The 23,763-nt window shown below is 38.9% G+C and overlaps 1 pseudogene; it reads left to right on the top strand.

Moving 5' to 3' along the window:
* Positions 1 to 23,462, top strand: part of LOC118851029 — a 62,145-nt pseudogene extending 38,683 nt beyond the window's left edge.
* The last annotated feature ends 301 nt before the right edge of the window (positions 23,463 to 23,763 follow it).

Genomic DNA, 23,763 nt, shown 5'->3' with positions numbered 1-23,763 from the left:
TCATCTTGATGCATGAAATTCCACTGTATGGAGCGTTTTCATTTCATTAGTCTAATAAAAGTATTAAGAACAGTTCCTCTTTGAAGATTTGCTGGTAGAGTTCCATAAAATTGTGTTAGTACTGGAGTTATAGTCACTCTCTCAGCAAGACCTTATCATGGCAAGAAAAAATAGCAATGATCTGGTTCATGATGTTTTCTGGGATCAATGTACCTTCCCCCTGCATAATCACTGCAGAGAATGTCAAACCAGTATTTGTGGAGGCAGGAATCACTCCGTGGAACACAATCTATTTCAATGTATTTGTTCTATAAGACAGAACTAAAAATATCCTTAGAGATCTTCCTATCAAGGTTGTCAGTTTGAAATTTTCTCCCTCTTCTCAAGGTAATGCCAGAAAGAATTCCTTTACCCTCTATTAGTCAGTCATCGAGCATTTATTAATCACTACTATGTGCCAGGCACTATGCCAAGTGCTGAGAATACAAATATATGTGGAAACAAAGATAAGTCCTTGTCCTCAAGGAGTGTTAGAGTCTTCAAGGAGAGTTAGAAAACAGGGAAGACAACACAAAAAAGGAAGCTAAAAGGTGGGGCAGTGATAAAGGTAGAGAAATTGTTTACTGTGGAACAAACAGGGGGAGAGGAACTATTTTATTCTGTGGCACCCCTGCAATGTGTGATAGCTGCTTGGGCAGTAGGAACCCATATCTTTGCCCTTGGGAGACCTTGAAAGAGATCACAGGCTAGTCCTGATTTCATAGTCCGACAAAGGTAGGCACATTTCGGTCCTTTACTTTACAGTAATCTGTGGCCTGGGTGACCAACAGTCAACCCTTCTCACTCCAAGATGCGGCCTGCTTGAGAATTTTTTTGCAGCAAAACATTTTTACTTAACTAGCTAAAATTGCATATATCAAAAGGGGATAAGAATATATATATATTATATATATATATGTATGTACATACATATATATATATAAAATATTTATTTAGCATTTACATATTTTCAAGATGCTTTCCTTAGAACAAACCCTCTGTGGTAGGTAGTAGAATCATTATTTCCTTTTTGTTTTTTCATTTAAACAAAACAAACAGAGAAGGAGAGAAGGCTTGGAGGTATTGAGGGACTTCCCCGCCATCATATAGTTAGGAAATTTCAGCTCCACTCCAACCCATGTTTCCTAACACTGAATCTAGTGTCTTTTTCTGTTGTGTCGTATTATATCATCCAACCTTGTCATTTAACAAATAAGATAACTTTTAAGACAAGATGGCATTGTGGAGAGGATCTTGGACTTAGAGTTAGGAGGAGCCGGCTTTGTGTCTCAGAGGGTTATGTATCTGCAAAATGGGGAGGGGTAAATATTCTTGGACTCTAAATTCTCTTCCATTTTTATTTATTGTATATCTTTTAAAATATTTATTATTTATTTATTTTTAAAATTTAAAAGAAGGTTTTGAGTTCTGATTTCTTTCCTTCCCTCTTGCCCATCCCCCCATCCACTGAGAAAGCAAACAATACATCAGTTATACATGTGAAATCATGCAAAGCCATATTGCACCAAAAAAGCAAGAAAAATAAAGGTGAGAAAATTATAGTTTAATTTGTACTTAGACTTCATCAATCCTTTCTTTGGAGGTGGATAGGATTTTTATCATGAGTCCTTTGGAATTTTCTTGGATCTCTGCATTGGTCAGAGTAGCAAGTTTTTCATAGTTGGTCATTGTTATAAAACCACTGTCACTGTGTACAATGATCACCTGCTCACTTCACTTTTCACCAGTTTATATGGGACTTCCCATGTTTTTTCTGAAACCATCCCCATTGTCATTTCTTATAGCACAATAGTACTCAATCACAATCACATGCTGCAACTTATTTAGCCATTCCACAACCGATGGATATCTTCTCAATTTCTAAACCTTTGCCACCACAAAAAGAGTTACTATAAAGATTTTTGTATATATAATATCTTTCCTTTTTTCTTTCATTTCTTTGGGATGTAGACTTAGTGCTATTGCTGGATCAAAGGGTATGCACAATTTTATAGCCCTTTAGGGATATTTGAATGGTTGAACCAGTTCACAACTCCACCAAGAGAGAGCTTTGATGTATTCTGAAAACTGCCTATTCATATGGCTTTCAGGTAATCTAATAATCCTTAAATTAGCTAATTTTGAAATATTTTCCAGGTCAGGTGTTTTTTTGGTGAGATAGTTCACACTTTCCTCTATTTTTTCATGCGTTCGACTTTGTTTTATTGTTTCTTGATGTCTTGTGAAGTCATTGATTTCTACTTGCCCAATTCTAATTTTTAAGGAATTATTTTCTTCAGTGAAATTTTGTAACTCTTCCCATTTGGCCAATTCTGCTTTTTAAGAAGTTCTCTTTCTTCAATAATTATTTGTACTTTCTTTTCCAATTAGGCCAATTCTGTTTTTTAAGGTGTTATTTTCTTGAGTATTTTTTGTGCCTCTTTTACCAAGTTGTTAATTCTCTTTTCATAATTTTATCACATCACTCATTTCTTTTCCCACTTTTCCCTCTACCACTCTTATGTCTTCCAGGCATTCTTGTTGGGCATGATTCAAATTAGCATTTTTCTTCGAGTCTTTGGTTGTAGCTATTTTTAAACATTGTTGTCTTCTGAGTTTATGTCTCAGTTTTCCCTGCCCCATAGTAGCTTTTTATGGTTAAGTTCTTTTTGTTGTTGTTGCTATTGTTTGCTCATTTTTCTAGCCTATTTCTTGACTTTTAACTTTATGTTGAAGTTGGGCTCTGCTTCCTTGGGGCAGGGGAGGCACTGTCCTAAGTTTCAGGCCTTTTTGTGCTGTTGTTTTCAACTAGCTCCAGGAGGTCTGCAAGTTCTCAGTGCTTCCAGGGTGGAATGATCCAAAGAGAAGGGTCCTTGCTCTGCTGCAGCCACAAGTGCTAGCACTTCTGGCTCTGGAACTGTGACCAGGTCCCCTGTTCTCCTGCAGCCATAAGTGCTAGTGCTCCTCTCTATCTTGAAACTGACCCAGCCCTGTTCAGTGACTGACTTGTAATTGACAGCAAGCACTCCTGTCTACCCTGAAACTACAACTCCAAGCCGCCTACATACAAGAGAGTTGCTGATCAGCATCAGCTGCACCAAGGGCTTTAAAGAGTCCCCTATAATCTCTTTCTGACCAGTTGTCTGAGTCCCCCCAACCCCCCACTGTCTTTGGGTTGAGAACTCCCAAAGCTCTTGTTGCAGCTGTCATGGCTGCTTCCAGGGACAACAGCTGGCGGTGCCACCACCACATGTGCCTCTGGGCTGGCTCCCACCACATTGCCATAGATCTCTCCTGCCAATCTCCTAAGTTGTTTTAGGCTGGAAAAATATATCACCCTGACCTTTTGTTGGCTCTGCCACTCTAAAATTTGATTTGAGGCATTATTTTAAAGTCGTATGGAAGGGAATGTTGGGAAAGTTTTGCTTAGTTGCTGCCTCTAATCTGTCATCTTGACTCCACCCTCCCCCTTCTATCTTTAAAATGGTTGCAGTTCTAATGTTTAGTTTGGCGAACTGCATGTCACTCTGGAAAATACTTCTATTTATTTTTGTGAAAATATATTTTATTTCATAGAAATGCTACATTAGAAATTAATGCCATCCACATACATATGGATTTCTGACCATGTGGTCCACTATTGGGAAAAACTTGGACACTCCTGATCTATGGAAAGTTAATGCACACTATTGGGAATGGCTGTTGCCAGGGAAGGCTTTTATTTTGCTAAATTAATGATGCCAACTTTCCTTCCTGATATTGGAATTAGAGGTGGGGGGAAGGAGACAGTAATATCCTAGCTATTGCACAAAAAATTTCCAGCCTTTTCTGTTTTTTTTTTTTTTTGCAGGGGGGAAGGCAGGGCAATTGGGGTTAAGTGACTTGCCTGAGGTCACACAGCTAGTAAGTGTGTCAAGTGCCTGAGGCCAGATTTGAACTCCGGTCCTCCTGACTGCAGGGCCTGTGCTCTACTCACTGAGGCACCTAGCTGCCCCTATCCAGCCTCTTCTAAGCCTCAAAAAGCAATCAGATTTTCTGAACTGTATTTCTGCTTCCCTCACTTCCTCCTTCCTCACCTCACCACCCCTTTCACATCTTCTTCCACTGTAATCGGTTACTTCTACACCTTGATCCTTCTACTCCTGAGCCTATGTACTTATTGAATGGCTGTTGTATTTATAGACTGGTAATTCAGAATTGTTTGTTGGTCCTTGGACTTGTGTGTCTCAAGAAAAATCCCATGAAAAGAGTGTCAGGAGCCTGTCTTAATCCTGCCAGAGCAAAGACATTCTCAGGCAAGAGAAACAACTGTTACAGAACTTCCTTCTCTCAACCATGCCATGACTTCTTATCCTATGCTTGAGGTCAGCAGCTAGTGGGGAAGAAAAGAGGGAAGAGGAGTGATAGGGAGGATGGAGCATAAATTTAGAACTGGAAGAGACCTTAGAGGTCATTTAGTCTGACCTCATTTTACAAATGTAGAAAAATAAGGCTAAGAAAGGTCATAGTATCATAGTTCCAGAATTAGGAAGGACTTCAGAATCCATTGAGTACAACATCCTCATTTCCAACAAGGTCAAGTAGATTGCCAAAAGTCACTCACATAATAGTCCTAGGATTTGAACCTAGGCCCTCCTGGGAACAAAATCAACCTTATTCCTTTTACAACGTACACCACATTGCCTCCAGATGTAGGTTCCATCTGTCTAAGCTTTAGCTATTTTAATGTGAATTCTTTAGGATTTAAGAAATTGAACTTCTAATTTCTTTTACTTGTTTGATTCACAAATAGAAAACCACAGTAATATAATTTGCTCTAAAAATAGGCATCTGGTTAATTTTCTTCCTCATTTATAATGGCTTCCTCTAAGTTAAAGCTGCTGAAGAAAAATTTGGCAGAAAACAAAAAAGCTCTATGAAGCTATATCTTGCCTGTTTTAGTGAAGAGCTCTAAAACAATTCATTAGTCCATTAAAATTTTTAAAATTTCATTTTTTCAGTGAACAAAAATCTGTTTTCTTTCTCTTGAACTCACTACTCCCCTCCTGCTGGGAAAAAAGAAGAAAATAAAATCTTTGTAACAAATATACATAATCAAGTAAAAAATTTGTTTTTCCCACATTGGCCATGTCCAAAAAAAGCCTCCCATGTCTCATTCTATTCCTTGAGCCCATTATCTCTCTGTCAGGAAATGATTAGCATACTTTGTGATTGGTCCTCCATAATCATGGTTGGTAACATTGTATTATGAACCAGATAATGCTAGGGATCTCCAAGTTGAATTGCCTAATGCATGGGATCCCATTTACAGCAACTCTGTTGAGTGGTTCTTCAATGTCTGCTTGGAGATTTCCAGTGACATAGGGTTTGTTATTTATATGTTGAGAGAATTCTTGGGTTTACAAAAGGATTCATATTAAAGTTCTTTGAAATAGTGAGCAAACTTAATACATTTCAAATAGAATTCTTTTTTTCTTTTTTAAAGAACCAATTTTATAGAAAACTTTTTAGGAACACATCTCTTTTGCAGAGCAAGGCATCCTAGTGATATGGATAAGAAATTCATCTTACAGCATGACCAACAGTGCATAATGATATTCCTTAGTATTTAACCCTCGCCTCCCCTAATGGTACAATGGAAAGTTGGCCAATGAAACTTTGAGAATTTATATGGAACCCTCAGAAACAACTCTCATTGGCTGATCAGGTTTTCAGGACAATTGACTCATCTATGTAACTTCTGACCTGGTTAAGAGGACTTTAAATAATACAGAAAGTTAAGTACAAAAAGGTGCTTTAGAAGCACCTTTAGAAGTTCAAGACTATTGACCTGTTTGCTTTGTTTTTTGAAAAAAAATTCCTTTTTAATGTTAAACTTAATCATCAACCAACATGAAAATTTCAGTATACAAAAAGCAAAAAAATAGATTGAATATGAAACCAACTTCTCTCATATATGTTTTAAAATGTGTACAGAAATTGACATGTTAGTAACAAAATTGACCTGTTGGTATGCTCATTTCACTCTCTGTGACATCATACAAGTCTTCTCAGGTTTCTCTGAATTTATCATATTTGTTATTTCATACAATGCAGCAATATCTCATTACATTCATAGATCAAAATTTGTTTAGCCACTCTCAGATTGATGAACACCCGCTTTGTTTCAAATTCTTTGTTATCCCAAAAGTGCTGCTATAAATAGTTTTGTACATTTCAGTTCTTTCCTTTCTGTCTTTGGCCTCTTTGGAGTACGTGTCTTGTAGTGGTATTATTGGGTCAAGGGATATTTACAGTTTAGTGACTTTTAGAGTATAGTTCCAAATTGCTTTCCAGAATGGTTGGATCAATTCATAGCTCCAGTGTTCATTAGTGTGCTTCTCCTTCCACAGTCTCTCCAACAATTGCCATTTTCATCTCGACTTCTTTTCTAGTCTGATGGCTATGAGACAGAACCTCGGGGTTCTTTCACTTATATTTTTGTTATTATTGATTTGGAACATTTTTTCATATAATTATTAATAGCTTGCATTTCTTCAGTTGAAAACAGCTCATTCATATCCTTTGTTTATATATTGGAGAATGGCTTTTATTCTTAGATATTTGTATTGAATCCTTATATATCTTAGATATCGTATCTTTAATCAGAGAGATTTGCAAAAAAATTTTTCCCCAGTTAACTATTTATCTTCTAATTATAATATTATTGCTGTTGCATGTGCAAATTAATGTAATCTAAGAACTGTCCATTTTATTTTTTATCTTCTGTTAAGAATTCTCCCCATAACCATATTTGTATTTTCCATGCCCACAGTCACACAATGCATGATTCTTGAAATTGGAGTTTCTCAGCCCACATTGGCCTAGGGCCCTTGTGATAAATAACCAGAAATTAAACTTCTCAGTTAGTGGGCAAAAACAACAGTTCCTTAAGTACCTTTAAAATTGGACTCATAATCCAGGTGAAACATAAAAGTTAAAAATTAAATAGCAAAGATGATTTTTTTAAAGATAAGGGATACTGATATAAATGATAGCATAAAGCAGTGTGTGATTAACTGCTGAATAAGCTAGTTAAATGTCTTTATTCATTGCCAATGATTCACTTTGATTGGAAAGGCCCAGCAAAGTCTAATCTCTCCTTATTCAACACACAAAAGTATTTTAAACATTTTTTTGTCTCATTGGTCCCTTTGGCAGGCTGGCAAAACTTATAGACTTTTTAGAATAACATTTTTAAATGCGTAAAATAAAATAGACAAGATTATAGAGGAAACTGTTTAAATAGTTATTATACATATTATATATTTAATAATCAAGTTCATGGAACTCAGGTTAAGAAATCTTGTAGTGTCATGGCAAGGAATGGCATATGGAGGGCAGAATGGCAAGTAGGGCTTCCCAAAGCTTACAGTAAATCTGTCATAGTGGACTAGGGTTTTGATCTCCTGTTTTTCTTGGTAAGATGTGTAACTCTGGCTGCTGTACTCCTGGGTGGTATAATCCCTCGGAATTATGAATGGCCCATGATTGGGTCCTATGCTATTTGGAAGCCCAGACAAAGACAGAATCCATCCAAGAGGGGAGTCTATCTGAGTAATGATGATGACCTGGACCTACGAGTCTCAAAGACAAATATCTGATCCTTTACAGTCAAGTTCATGATCTCTCTCCACAAACCTAATGAAATAACATACTTTTGGAAGGAAACCCAGGATCCTTTCCCGTCAAGCAGGAGGAGTCCAATATCTAGAACTGTTAGGGTCTTGTCTTCTTGTGAAAGGCTCAGCAAATCTTAGTCACTACTCATTTCATAGTGTCACAACATTAACATATAGTAAGCTAGTTTGAGTAATTCCTGAAATTAAATCTAAACCGACACACAGAAAAAGGACAGTCTGATTTATAGTCAGTATTATACATTTTGCTGATCTTATGCCCAAATTAACTTTTAAAAGTGGTGAATGGTATTGTAGCAGACCAAAGGCAAAGTTGGGACATAGGAGATCTGAATCTTATAGTAGTTCTCTGAGTTACTGAGTATTTCTCCATGTGACTCAACTTCTTTATCTGTAAAACATGAGTTTGAACCCTGTTGGAAAACTAATGATTTGAGATGGGTATTGATATATTGATTTTACTGTTGTAAAGGGGTCAAATTGATATTTGATCATGGGAGTTGGGTCTATTGTTTGCTTCTGATGAAATATGATTTTAGAGGTCATTTATCTAGGACATATATGAGTGGACAATGAAGTGAACCATTCATGTAGATAACTGATAGGAAGCCAGAATTGTACAGGAAGCTTTGAGGTGCTAAAGGAACCTAAGAAATACTTCTAGCATATTGAATACATTTTCTATTATGGGCCTACAGGAAAACATGGACAAAAATCATACAGAATGGAAAAACCATCAGGGATTACCATCTGCATCAATGGAGAGAGAATATGCACCCTAAAGAAATCACAAATTCACCACAGTGCCAGAGTATCTATTATGTATAAAGTGTTTTGGAAATACCCCATTACAAGATTCACTAAAGGGAGCCTCGTTACAAACTTCATCCAAGAGAAGTCTGTTGGTACCAGTAAATTGCTTTCCATGGCCAATTCTTTTCCATCTGAGTTGCCTTTATCTCAAATCATTTCTAGGCTACAAGGATTATAGTCCTCTGAGACCCTCATTTCTAAAGGGAGTTTTCAATTTTTCACTTTGTGGGCTTAGATTTTGGAACTTTACCTGTACAAATGAGAACTGTGCCCCGTTTGGCAAATTTGTTCTAATTGACTCAGAATCAGAGCCAACTATGCAAGGTCATCAGGCCAGCTGTATTAATCAACAAGCATTTATTAAGGACCTACTTATTAAGGCCCTACTATGTACTAGTCACTATGCTCGGCTCTAGGGGAAAATGTCCAAAATATTCAGTCCCTTTCTAGTAGGGGTGGGGCAGAGGAGGGGATACAACACAGTATAGCGAGTATGGTAAAAAGTATAGGATAGTTAAAGTTCTTAAAAAATAAGATTTTCTAATAGCAGCTATATGAATAGAACCATGAATGTGCTAATTACAAACTATTCTTATTTGCTCATTTGAGTAGGGCTCCAAGGACCCCTACTTGGCAGCATTTTATTCTCAATGCCATAACAAATTTGACAAACATTTATTAAGTACCTACATATAAAAAGCTCCTGTCAAATGTACAAAGGGAGGAACAAAGTAAATGCTACGCACAGTGGGAGAAAGATGTACAGCAAGGTCAGGGGCCAGGAGGAGAGGGCCCTGGATGCTTCTGCCCATCCCTGGGTTATAGCAAGCAGCTGACCATGAGGATGAGAGAGCCAAGTGACTGCATTGGCACTTCTGGGCCTGTTCAGAGCCAAGGAATTTAAAGGAAGGGAACAGAATTGGGGGAAGGTGGGGAGAGCAGAAAAGAGAATGTCATTTAGGAGCAGAAACCAGGTAAAGCCCATTAGAGTGGCTGAATGTCCTGTTGCAGTAGTTTGGGACTCCTGGTATTTGTCCTTTGTCTCTGTGGGAAGGAGTCACTGATGCCCTGGAAAAGGACATTGGAAGCACATGTGGGCTGTGCATACTTCCCCCAGAGGTCTATATGATTATGCTGCTCCATGCACAACAACAGGTCATGCTAATTGGGAGACTTGTCTCTCAGAGTCAGCCTAAGAACTATACACTTAAATCTGCTGGCTGTGATCACTTTTCCTTTCTACAAGGGCACCCTGATATGGGTACTGGGATGTGACATTGAGTAAGGCACATATTATACTTATAAGGCAGTTATGTGGCATAGTAGATAGAGCGTTGTACTTGGAATTCTGGTCCTGCCTCAGACACTTACTCTCTGTGTGACCCAGGATGAGATGTTTAACCTCTTTCAGCCTCAAGTTTCTTCATCTGTAAAACTGGCATAATAAAAGCACCAACTTCCCAGAGTTGTTTTGAAGATCAAATGAGATAACATATACAAATCCCTTTGTAAACTTTAAATCATTATAAATCTTAGCTATTATTATCACCTTCTAGGAGTAAAAGGAGATGGGAGACATATACACAAATAACTACAGTATAAAATACACATAAGTATGTCAGAGACATACAAGGTATTATGAGATGTAGAAGTTTGCCGTACTGTATATGCTTGAAAGTAGTAAACCTGGACTCCTCTTCTGTCATTTAGATTTTTTTTGCTAATTCTGATGCATCTTTCCTCAACTACAATGGTATGTAATGGAAGAAACACTGGATTTGGACTCAGAGGAACCAGTTCAAATCTTCTTCTACTACTTATCTCAAGCAAATCACCTGAATTTTTTGAGCCTCCGTTTTCTCATCAATAAATTGGAGAAGTTGAATTACATCAATGCTTCCCAACCAGTGGGACCACAGGATTATTAATAGTGGGTTCACGTGCAGACACATATTTTTTAAACCAATGGATGCCAATGATACAATTGCTAGTAGATGGGGGGGTTGGATGTTAAAAAGTGGTCCTCACAGACAGCTGCTTTCTTCTTGCGCTATATTGTTTCAAGATCTAGCTTTAAAGCTTGTGTTCTATCCTTCAAATTATTATGATTTTTATTGCACTCATGTTCCTTTTATCTAGTTGAAATTGCAAACTTAACTTTCTTTTTTTGAGATTTTTTATTTTTAGTTTACAACGCTTGGTTCTACATAATTTTGAGTTCCAGGTTTTCTTCCCCCCAACCCCAGGATGGCATGGAATCCGATATATCTTCTACATATAACACACTAGCCAAGTTGTGAAGAATTATGACCAATGGAATGAATCATGAGAAAGAGGAAACAGAACCAAAAAAAATCCCAAAACAAAAACAAAAACAAAAGAGAAAAAAAAGGGGAAAAAAAGGCGAACATAAAGTGTGTCTCAATCTGCATTCAGACTCCATAGTTCTTTCTCTGGATGTAGATAGCATTCTCCATCGTGAGTCCTTTGGAGTTGTCCTTGCACCTTGTATTGCTGAGAAGAGCAAAGTCTATCAGGGTTAGTCATCACAGAATCCATATATCTGTGGTTGTGCATAATGTTCTCCTGGTTCTGCTCCGCTCACTCAGCATTATATCGTGTAGGTTTTTCCAGGTTATTATGAAGTCCGTATCTTCCCCATTTCTTATAGCACAATAGTATTCCATTACCTTCATATACCACAATTTGTTCAGCCATTCACCAATTGATGGGCGTCCCCTTGATTTCCAATTCTTTGCTACTACAAAAAGAGCCTCTATAAATATTTTTGTACATATGGGTCCTTTTCCTACTTGTGTGATCTCTTTTGGATACAACCCTAGAAGTGGTATTGCTGGGTCAAAGGGTATGAACATTTTCTTAGCCCTTTGGGCATAGCAAACTTAACTTTCAACTTCAATGTTGATCAGGTTCTCACTCTATTACATGCTTGGGGTAGAGGCAAACTTTGAATAACACATGATCCATGTCCTCTTACAACTTCCAGTTTATTAGGGGGATGGGGGAGACACACATACGTACAACTTAAAGCCCTTTCCCTATTTGGTTCTCTGTAATGGTCTCTGTGCCTATGTGGATATTCAGCAAATACTTTTAGTCACTTGTTTTGATGACCTTTTTTTTTAAAGCATTTGCTAAATATGCCCAAGGGGCTCTTATAACTTCCCAGCAGTTGAGAGAGGAGTGTGAGAGTATAAGAAATACGGATGATGCCTTGGAACTCAACTTGTTGTTCAGTCATTTTTCAGCTGTGTCTGACTCTTCATGACTCCACTTCATGACTCCATTTTTGAGGGGTTTTCTTGGCAGAGATACTGGAGTAGTTTACCATTTCCAGCTCATTTTACAGATGAGGAAACTGAGGCAAACAGGGTTAGTGACTTGCCCAGGGTCACAGAACTAGTAAGTGTCTGAGGTGGGATTTGAACTCAGGAAGAGCAGTCTTCCTGATTCTAAGCTCAGCGTTCTTATCCACTGCACCAACTAGTTGCCCCTAGAAATTCAACCAGGATCAAGCGAATGGTAAGATGTAGAGGGTATGCATGGACTCGGAGAAGCATTGTGGTCTTTTTTCTTTGCTCTCGAGGAGAACTTGAAATTTGGGAAGAATGTAGGCACAGGGAAGGAGGAACCAAAGTGTTCAGAAGAAGAGTTAGTCCCATCTGGTGCATTTCCTCCTGATATAGTATATGACATCATTACCACCATCATCATCAATTTTAAAAGGCTAATTCATCCTCTATTGTGCAAATAACTTTCTATATTGCTAGGATGAAATGACCAGATTTCAGATTCTTACATACAAAATACAGGGGAGAACTTGACAATTCTTGTACCTGGAGAAGGGACTGGGAGAGGACAGTGTCTCTAGGGATTAATAATTCAATCTTAGGAAAGGTGGCTGGAGTAGGAGAAATTGCTGTGAACAGAGAGAAAAGGGAATGTCTTGAAAGATGGTGAAACCAGCTGCAAAATTGTCTGGAAAGTAGAATAAGAAATTCAAGGCTTGTGCTTTAATGAATAGGATTCTTCCTAAGCAGAGAAAGGAAGGAGAGAGAACAAAATGTGTCCATGGGAAATGTTTGTGGATCATTTCAGGAGGGACACAAAGTTAAACTTGAGGCTTGTCCTTCCTAATGCAGGCTGCTTGACCACCTTTGGTTAGAGATGGGTGAAAATGGATAAAATGGCATTATCAATGCACCATTAGAGCACCATCTTTTTCACATGCTTTTAGACATATGTATTTTATGCTTGTCAGCCCCAGAGGGCCTTGGGAACACAAGGTTGGGTTACAAACAACATTGATTATGCAAAATAAATTGCCTTCTGTCATTGGAAAAGTGCCTTATCTCTATCACAGAAACACCACCAGAGTCTAAGATGAAATGCTGATGTCCAGTGATGCAAGGAAATGCTATATGGATTCCATAGACTCAAGTTTAAAAATGATTCCATGAATGTAAATGTAGCATTTATCATAGCAGGAGACAAGGAATTATGGATATAGCCCTTTTCTCTTTCATTTTACCCCTTATTTGTCTTCTCCTCCTTATCACCATTTTTTTCCCTTAAGAATTAAATAGCTCGGAGTAGAAGACAGATGCAGACCTATGTATTATGGCTTAGTGATGAATTTTTGGTCAAATGCAAACTGGTCTGCCTACGTATAAATGAGCGATAGGGTATCAAGAAAATGAAAATTCTGGGTTTAGGCATGTCAGATTAAGAGGTAGCATGGAATTAGGAGTAAGTAGAATTGGATTTTGGTCCTTGTTCTGCCCCAAACTAACTGTGTGACCTTGAACTGAATCTTAGTGTCTTTATCTTCAAAATTAAGCAGTTGGGCTTGAAAATCATGGAACAATAGAAAGAGCTCTGGGGCCATAGGTCCTGTATTCAAATCCCAACTCGAATATTTATTTACTACCTATGTGACCTTGGGCAAGTCACTGAATCCCCCCTCCTCCCTGAACAGATTTCCTGATTTGTAAAATGAGGGCTTTGTACCAGATGGTCTCTGCAATCCCTTTCAGCTTATGATGCTATGATCCCTTCCAGCTCTAAAATCCTATATTCTTATATTTAGATTAGCTGATAGTCTTCTATTCAAATTGCCATCAAGTTACACAATCTAACTTCGAAATTTCAACACTGCTTTAGGCTCTTTTCTTTGGATTATTTTATTGTCCCATTGATTATACTAGATAGTAAGCTCCTGGGGAGAGGAGTGGCAGTGATGAGCTGCCCTTGCTACTCCAATCTGTTGTAGCTGCTTCTTTTCCTTCTCTTTCCTTCCTCTCTCCTTTCTCCCTGCTTTCTTTTTCATCCTTATTTCTTCACTCTGCTTCCTTTCCAAAATAGTATCTTTCACATAGTAGTATTATTACAAAAGACATTCCCTCCCTGCCCCAAATCATAAATTATTAAATCATGCTCCCATATGGTCCATCATATATTTTTTTTGTCCTTTATCACTACATCCAGGATACAGAAAAGAAAAAAAATCTTAATTTGGGGTTTAAGCTTAAATTATAATTGGTTGAGGGTCTTAAATAGTATCTCAACTACATTTGTTTGTTAGAGGAAGAGGGGCATGCAGAAACCTTTAAGATAGAGGAAGGTATGCAAAGAAAGGATTAGGGGTGAATTTTCGGAGTAACTTGGAAGTTTCCAAGGCTGTCTCCTGCTCATGACTAACACTGAGGGAGTTATGCTACTGCCTCTTTTTATGAAGGTCCAAGTGAGAAATTCATCTATGGTGACTTGTGTTTTAGGGCCTGGAGTGGCACTCAAAAGGAACAGAATCGCACACACATTCCTTGGATGTCTCTCTTTCCCTTACTTGAATGGGGTGGGGGGTGGGGGCGGGGAGCGGGGGTAGAAAGTAAAGAGTCCTCTGGAGCAGGTTTTATGTACAAGAAATAGTGAAATTCTCTCTAAGAAGAAAGAACATGAATAATGTTTGCTTATGTTGTCCCATCTTTCATTGTTAGTCACGAGCATGGAAGTGGAGGAGTTCAGATGGGGTTGTGACTTGGAAATGAACATTAGAGGTTCTAACCAAATCTAGTAAAGCAGAAGTAGGGATTTAAGTCAGTTTTGTACTGTTTTCAGTGCTGGGACCATCCAGTAAGGCCAACCCAAATACTTATGTGAATTTTGATGTGGTACATGAGGAGGCAGACAGCAAATAGTATTCTGAGAAGGTTGTAGTAGTTGTGTGGTAGACACAACTACTCTCTATGGATTCCTGTGTTCCCTTGTGTAGCCTTGACTGTTGTACCTCTGGGCAGGAGCTCATATGCTAGATATGTCTTTCCCTGCATTTGTGCATGGTCAAAAGTTTGGCCTAGTATCACTTGGAAGCCAGGACACAGAGTCCATCTGACAGGAGACCTGAGTGGTGAAGATATGTCCTAGATCATGGACTAGAATTGGAAAAGACTTTTAGAGACCATTTAGTTCAATCCCCTCATTTTGTAGATGAGAAAACTGAAGTCCAGAGGGAAATTACTTTAAGGAGGCACAGGTAATAAATAGGAAAGGCAGGATTTGAACCCAGGTTCTCTGACTCCAAACCTAGAATTCTTTCCATTGTACCACATTGCCTTTCATGTTTGGGCTCAATCTTCCGTTATTGGGGAAAGACTACCAAGTAGTGAGCATCTTGTTGAAAGCCTGTAAAGAAACTCTTCCCCCTCATGCCAACCCACAAAGCTTCAAAAACTGCTGTCTTGTCAATGGCATGCAGAAAGAGGGAATGTGAGAAGAAAACTCCTTGAACTAGTCTGAGCTACCCTGTATTTTAATCTCCTCTTATGTTCCTTTGTTTTGATGTAGGGTGACCATGAGAAAAGAAATTTCAGAAGCCCCCTATCTGGATGCTAATGATTTGCTTCTTGTCAAAAGAATTCTACAAAAAAACTCCTGAAAGGAACTCTGAGTTTGATTTAGAAGACAGCATTGATGCTTTGTTCAAATTTTGTTTTTGAGACTTGACACTCCCAGGTATCTCCAATTATCTTAGGAGGTGTCTAGACTTAAAAAAACTCGACTGTTTTTTTTCAAAACAAAATTAATTTTAGTTCAATTTAGTTGAAAAGAAATATACCGCCCAGCATTTTAAAGAGATAGAAAGGTAGGCTGTATGAAGACAAATATGAAGAACTAGACTGCTCCTCACAACTCACACAAGGTTGGGAATTGCTGCTCCCTAAGCCCTGGGAAGGAATGAGGTGGTTCTGTGTCACAGAAGGTATGAAAGATCTCCAAAAACAAAATTGCTGCTCTAATTACAGATGGCTTTTGACAACCTCCTGGTGTGAGAGGTCAGCTTGCTGGAATGATGTTTTAACACTGGCAGCTCAGGAATTTAATAGAAATGGCTAGAAAACAGCATTATAAGTCTTGGCTAAGAGCTGACTATGAAATTTCTCATAGTTTCCTGGAGGGTTTCAGTAGCCACTACTGCAAAACTGCTGTAGGGTCCCTGACTACAGGACCACACAGTCTAACTGGGGGAATAAGACACATCTATGTAAAAAGATAACAACATAAGGCAGGGTACAGGTCAGTTGAGGATGACTGAACAAATTATGCTGTTTGGATGTAATAGAATACTATTGTGCTGTAAGAAATTATAAAAAGGACAGTTTCAGGGAAATTTAGGAAGATTTGTATGAACTGGTATAGAGTGGGAAGTGAGCAGGAGGAGGCAAACTACACAATAACAAAGACATTATAAAGACTTTGAACGACTTAAGAATTCTGATCACTGCAATGGCCAAACATGATTTCAGTGTAAAATGAGACATACATTCTTGAATATAGCCTATGTGAGAATTACTTGACTATACACATTTGTTAAGAGGGCTTTTTCTCCCCGGTGGGGACTGTGGGAGTTGGGAGGGAGAGAAAATAAATGCTTGTTAATTGGAAAGAAAAAATTAAAAAATACAAAGTGGTATATGCTAAATTTTAAATGAATATTATTGACAACATGTGCCATAGGAAGAGAGAATGATTATAGGATCATAGTAGAATGTAAGGTCCTTGAGGGCAAGATTTTTTAGTTTTCGTCTTTGAATTTTTAGTGCCATAAAATTATCAAAGGGATACTTTATAGAGCTTGATAAAATCATAACAATTTGCTTGAAAAGTTCTAGAAAGATCTAGAATAGCAAGAGAAATGATAAGAAGAGGTAGAGATGAAGGGGGAATGTAATTTCTAGACCTCAATTTATTGTCTATTGAGGTCTATTTGAAATCAATCAAAACCAGGCATCAAAAACACCTGGTACTGATTAAAAAATAGAAATGCAGATCAATAGAACAGACTAGGAGGAATCAGAGATAGTGGAACTTAATAACCTAGTGTTCAATAAACTAGAAAACATAAATTACATAAAGTCTCAGAGTTAAAAGGGACCTCAGATGTCTTCGTGTCCAAATTTGATCCAAAACACGAATTTCACCCATCGTGTCCTCAAAAGGTGGTCATCTAGTTTCCACTTAAAAAACCTCTAGTGATAGAAAATTGTTTATTCCCTGAGGTAGCTCATTCTGGGGCAGCTAGGTGGTACGCTGAGAGGATCAGTCTCTGGGCTTGGAATCAGGAAGACTCATCTTCCTGAATTCAAATCCATCCTCAGACACTTAATAGCTGTGTGACCCAGAACAAGTCACTTAATCCTGTTTGCCTCAGTTTCTCATCTGTGAAATGAGCTGGAGAAAGCAATGGCAAACTCTTCAAATAGTTTTGCCAAGAAAATCCCAAACCGGGGTCATAAAGAGTTGGACATGACTGAAATGTCTCAACAACAAAGCCCATTCTGGTTACTTTTGCTGTGAGGAAGATTTTCCTTATGTTAAACCAAAATCTACTTCATTCTGACTTCTACCTGTATCTGAGTTCTGCCCTCTTAGACCAAAGAGGACAAGTACAGTCCCTCTTCCACATGAAAAGCCTTCAAATACAGGCTATCCCCAAAGTCTTAGTGTAGTTCCAAGCTATTAAATATCATCTAATAGTTAAGCTAGTAAGGTTTTAATAATTTAAAACTGCACCAAGAGTTTTGGGACAGCTTATCTCAAAGACTTAATAAGACTTATTAAAGCTTATTTTATTCTCCTCCACCTCAAGACTTCTGTTTTTCGAGCTAACTACCTCTGGTTCCTTCAATAGGAGGACCACTATCAACTGGAGGCAGTTAGGTGGTGCAGTGGAGAGTATTGGGCCTGGAGTTAGGACCGCTTGAGTTTAGATTTGCCCTTGGACCCTTACTTTCTATGTGATCTTGGGCAAATCATTTAACTTCTGTTTGCTTCATTTTTCTCAACTTTTAAATGGGAATAATAATAATACTACCTACTTTCCAGATTTCTTGTGAACATCAAATGAGACAGTATTTGTAAAAAGCACTTAGCATGGTGCCTGGCACATAGTAGGCACTATACATGCTAGTTATTTTTATTATGATCACCATCATCACCATCACCACCATCATCATCATCATCAATATCATCAATCAGTAGTTGGGTGAGGGTGTCATGCACACACTAGGTGATTAGCTAAATCTTATTAAATGGAATTTAAATAATTTGTCCAATGTGAGAATCAAAGCTGTTGGCAAAGTTCTCACCAAGGTGCCTGTTTATGCAGCTAACTACATCTGACCTAAGACACTCAGGTAGACACATTGTTTGGCGCATGACTCAGTACTAGGTCTATCTCTGCCATGTAGCCCTAGGTTACACTACATTTCTCATTTGAGCTGGCCCTAGTGTCCAAGTGAACAGTTCCATTTTCTCTTACCCAATCACCAGCACTAAAACTTAAGGTTGTTAACTTTCTTGAGTCTCTGAGCTTGGAGTCTTAGGTGTTTCAGGAATGAATGTCTTTTTTGCTGGTACTTATCCATTATTTCTCTAATTCATGGTAGTTTATACCATTAAGGCTAAGCATATTGGGCTAATGTGTACAGTATTGAGTATACATCACTGGAGAATGAAAGCTTCTTTTTGTTCTTCACTCTCGGTGTGTGCTTGAAAGGGAAGAATATGACAAGTGTCTATCCCCTTTGTCCTATAACTTGTATTAATTCCCCATCAGGGAGAAGGGGACATATGATAGAAATATGGGGATGGCTCATTGGTGCCCTTCTTATGTTTTTTCTCCTGTCTGTTCTCTGTCCCTTCTGCAGTTCTTGGAGCTGCATTGGCATTATATACCTACAAAAACACATAGTGGGATACCGTTACCTTGACCCTATCAGCAGCTAGGTACTTGTCAGACAAACTGACTTCTGCTGGAAAGAACTTTTCCAAACAACTTTCTTTTTAAATATAGCATACATAGAAAAAGCATTTGAAAAACAGACAAATGGAAAGGTTTTCTCTATAAAGATCTGGAATTTAAACTTTTCTCTATTGTTGTTTCACTTTGGGCATTTCATAACCAGGAAGATGTCATAATTCTAGCTCTTTGATTCTAGCCTTCGAAGGTGACACCAAAAGAGATTGTCTCTAACACTGAGAAGAGTCTAAGTTTTCTCCTTGACTACCAGCCCTTTGGTCTTATCCAGCTAAGTTCGTGGGGGACACAGATTTTTCTTCTTTTTTAAATTTTATTTTAGACTCAAGGGCCAGAACACAAATACAGATTAGAAATACTTTGTCCTTCCCCCCACCCCAGAAAGCTGCAATAAAGTTTAGATATGTTTCTCTATAGCTATAGATATATACATACACATATATAGACATATACTTTTCCAAACATTCTCTCCTCCTGATTAGACATAGATTTTTCCCTTGCCAAAGAATGTCATGCAATTCCTCTAGTTGCTGATGACTCCATCTGTAGATGCAAGAAGACCCATCAGCTCCAGAGGACCTGGGCTTGTTCTAACAAACCAAGAGGCCTAGAGAGTCCTATTTTGGGTTTGAGACTGACTAGATAACCTTGAGTCATTAAGGATAGGGAGAAAAGTTTTTTAAAAAAACCATTTGTCTATTTTAATGGTATTTTAACATGTCATGTTCACACAACCTTTGCCAGGAAACTTCTGTTTTCATATCTTGTGTTGTGGAAAACCAAATTCTTTTTGTTACCATCTATAGCTAAATGCTTATTTCCCATTTCCATCAGTCAATCAACATTTATTAAGCACCTTCTTTGTTCTAGGCACTGTGCTAGGCACTGTTGCTTCCATCTGTGATGTAGTTCCAGTGTTACAGGCTTTCTTATCTTTTTCCACGGTGCCACTGTTTTCTTCTCACCACCTTGTTTCCCTTTCATCCTCTAGAATTTTTAAAAAATCATTCTGACTTCCTTGCCAGAGCATTTCTTCCATGTTTACTAATATTCCTTAAGTCTTTCTTCCTTTTCTAGTCAGGAGATTAACTTACAGCAAATAAAATTTGACTACGTCAGGCAGTAAAACAGACAATACGTATCTAGTGGTCACTAAAATAATTTTCTCTATCACCATATGTCTTTTGGGTTGCTAGATGAACCAATATGCTGTGTAGCTCCCCTGTGAAATACCATCAGGTGGCTTAGAGGCAGCTCAGTGGCACAGTAGATAAGAGAGCTGGGTCTAGAGACAGGAAGACCTGAGTTCAAATTTGACCTCAGATACTACCTGTGTGACCCTGGGCAAGTCACTTCCCCTCTGGCTCAGTTTACTAAACTGTAAAATGAGGATAATATCACCTGCCTAAAAGGGTTTTTTTTGTGAGGATCAAATGAGAAAATCTTTGTAAAGTACCTGGCACATTGTAGGTACCATAGAAGTTTGGGTTTTGTGACCCAGATCAGAACAGAATTCCAGGTTACAACTGAGATAGATGGTTTCAACTGCTCTTACGAGTATGAGCTCTTTTATGGATCAGTCAGTCCTGCCTTTTTTCCCTCTTTTTTTCAGGGACTTTGCTATGCAGTTATTGCCAGTGCTTTTCTCTAGTGGGACCATAGACCTGTAGACCAACTAATGTGAGAATCTAGTCTTGACCAGTTATTCTATTGCCTTGGTGCAAATTCAGTTGAGTAAGGACAGGAAGATGGCAGAAGAAATTCTCCTCTAGTGGTGTAAAGTCATGTTGGGAGAAGGGTTGGCCTGCCTTCCCAAGAGTCTAACCCCAAATGACAAGGTACTGCAGAGGTGGCAAGTGGGGTGTGTAGTATGGAAAGGTAGATCTCAGGAAAGGGGTGGATCCTCTGTGAGGCATGTCTCTGATTTTTTCAAAAATTTTTCAGTGCCCTGGTACACTCAGCTAGGAGCATCAAGGGGATACAGAAAGGCAGGGGCTGGGACAGGGTGGAAGCTCACCTGGGACCTCCAGCTCAATCCTAAAATCCAACTATGAGCTTTTTAACTGCAGCAACTTTAGTATATGCTGTTGGCCTTAGGTGGCCCAGTGGATAGAGAATGGGCCTAGAGTCATCTTCCTGAGTTCAAATTCAGCCTCGGACACTTAACTAGCTCTGTGACTTTGCCTCACTTTCTCCCTCTGTAAAATTATTTAGAGAAGGAAATGGCAAACCACTCCAGTATCTTTGACAAGAGAACCCCAAATGGGGTCATGAAGAGTTGGACATGACTGAACAACAACATTGGAGTTGGAAGGACCATGGCTGCTAGCACCAGACTTGTCCTCCAATGGATCCTCATTAAGGGATTTAAAACAAACTTGTGCCAGTTTTAGGGTTATTGCTATTTTTTGTCACTACCTCCCTGGGTCTGGAATAGGTAATATGCTTTGCCTGGTGCCTTCCTTGGATGTAGTAGCCCTTTCTCAGGCTCATCCGTGGTCACCATGGTAGGCACAGCGAGTACCCCTGAAAATGGACAGGGTGGCCTGAGCCACGGGTCTCCATGTCTAGCCAGGCACACTTTGTTGTCAGAGGTACTATTTCCTGGTCCATAGTGACACTTCCACCTGGCTGTGAAGACACCCGAGGCACTTCCATTGGGCTTGCTAGGATCCTTCCGCCCGGCTTCGAGGATGATTCCACTTGCCCGGCTAGGCTGGTGTGTTGGGATCTGAGTATATTCCTGTGGTGGGAGCTGGCCTGGAAGGAGGTGATGGTGCCAATGCTCTGTGGCCTCTCTGGAGCTGGCCGCCATTGTGGGCTTCATTGGCTTTGGAAAGAAAGCCAGGGCATTTGACTTGGAAACCATGTTTGAGCAAACCTGAACAAGAGCTGTGGAAAGAAGTGGAAAACTTTTGGAAGCTAGAGAGAAAGAGGAAGACCTGTAGAAGGAGAGAGAATAAAGAAGGCCACATGAAGATAATGAATCAATACTTTTAGGCGCAAACTGGATGAAACATCCTTCTACATCAGCTTTCCATGACACAGAGAGCAGTGGAAGTCAAGATAGTTCTTGTGAAGAATTAGTTGGGCTTCCTCTGTCACCTCAACCACCTAAAGGCAATCTGCAAATACAGAAGAACTCATAGGTCCCCTACTCCTACCTGAATGCCTTAATGATGATGATGATGGTGATGATGAAGAAATATGATGAAATGAACGCTGTCAAAAAATTCCTGATGCCCAGGAGATTACTCTGCAGCATGGCAGTAAGTTCTGCCTTGGGTCTTCTAGACCCTTCAGGTACCCATTTGGTAACAGGAGGATTTGATTATGATGTTAAATTTTGAGATTTTTACAGAGATGGATGTTTACCATCAAGCTTTCTGATTTCTTCAACTCCGTGATTGTCACCAAATTAAGTCACTACAGTACAGCAGCACAGGAGACGTTATTCTTGTAATGTCCAGAAACTCTCAGGCCAAAATGCTTGACAGAAATGGCTTCTGAGTAATAGAATGTGTTAAAGGAGACCAGTATATTGTGGACATGGCCAACACCAAGGTCACTGCTTGCATCCCAAAATAAAGGAAACATTTTGAGTTGTTTGGATGATGGGACTGTGTGAACCTGGGAAGTGGAGTACAAAAGTGTATTTAAACTAAGAACAGTTCAACAGAAAAAAATAATTTTAACCACTTTCATATACCATAGAGATGGCAAGCTCATTGCAGCTGACTGCCAGGATGGAAGCATCCAGATCTGGGACAGAAATAATGAGTGTTCATACCAAATTCCACTGCAGACAGGCCCGTGATCCTGGCACAGATACTCCTGTGTGGCATTTTCCTGAGAGGGCACTGTCCTTGCCTTTGGGAAGGGGATGATATTTTAAAACTGTGGGAATCTGACAGTTTAAGAAACTACTTTTTTCAGCTTCAGATCTTCCTACTTTCTTCATGAGTGCTGCTTCAGTCAAGATATTAAGCTTTTGATCATTGAAACATTTGTTAAGGGAGGTGGGGCATTGGCAATCTTGTTTTCTTTGAGCTCCAGAACTTCCATAAAGTATATGAAATTAATGTCACCAACATGAGTGTAGTATGCTGCCTGTGACATCCCAAATTAAACCAGATCATGGTTGGAACTGGAAATGAATTGGTTAAAGTGTATTATGATCCCAACAAGAGTCAGAGGGGAGCAAAATTATGTGTAGTTAAAAACAAATGGGAGATAGACAAGCTGAGACTTTAGCTCATGAGCCATACCAACAAAGTCCAAGGAAACAGTTGGAAAAGGATGGATAAGATCTTCTGAAGTCTCACAAACCTGAATCCTTAAGGGCAGGCCCAGGTCATGGTGGTTGAGTTGGAACCCATGGAGGAATTTTGTACATAGTGAAAAGCATTTCTCTGGATAAGGCTGATGATGATAACTCCTAGGAAACCATTTTATGGCATGTGAAGGAAGCCAAGGATAACCCATATTGGGTTGCCCCAGCATTTTCCAAGGCTCAGACTAAAACTGTTTTTGCAGAAGTAGGATCTGATGATGAAATAAAGAATTAGCCAGAATGGAAAAAGTATAAAATTTGAGGACTCCGTTTTGTGGTTAGAGAGGAGTGGAGAGAGTCGTGGCCAATTTTTTTTCTCAATTCTTTTCAAATAAACAGGCACATTGATTCCTAAAAACAAAACTAAAAGCACCAGGTAGTATGGGCTAGTAGGCAACAAACACATCTTCTATGTTGTTGCCCATTAGCAAAACACCAAGGATAATTATGGCTTTGACCTGATTCTTTTCCACAGCGAAAGTATTTTACCAGAATGAAAGCAATGATGTTTCTTTTGATGAGACATTAATGAAATAATATCTATTTTTCCAGCATCTTAAATA

This window comes from Trichosurus vulpecula, chromosome 5 (assembly GCF_011100635.1).
Source record: "Trichosurus vulpecula isolate mTriVul1 chromosome 5, mTriVul1.pri, whole genome shotgun sequence".
In the NCBI taxonomy this organism is placed as follows: Eukaryota; Metazoa; Chordata; class Mammalia; order Diprotodontia; family Phalangeridae; genus Trichosurus; species Trichosurus vulpecula.
Note: the sequence above shows the minus strand (reverse complement) of the source record. Positions and strands in the feature narration are given on the sequence as shown.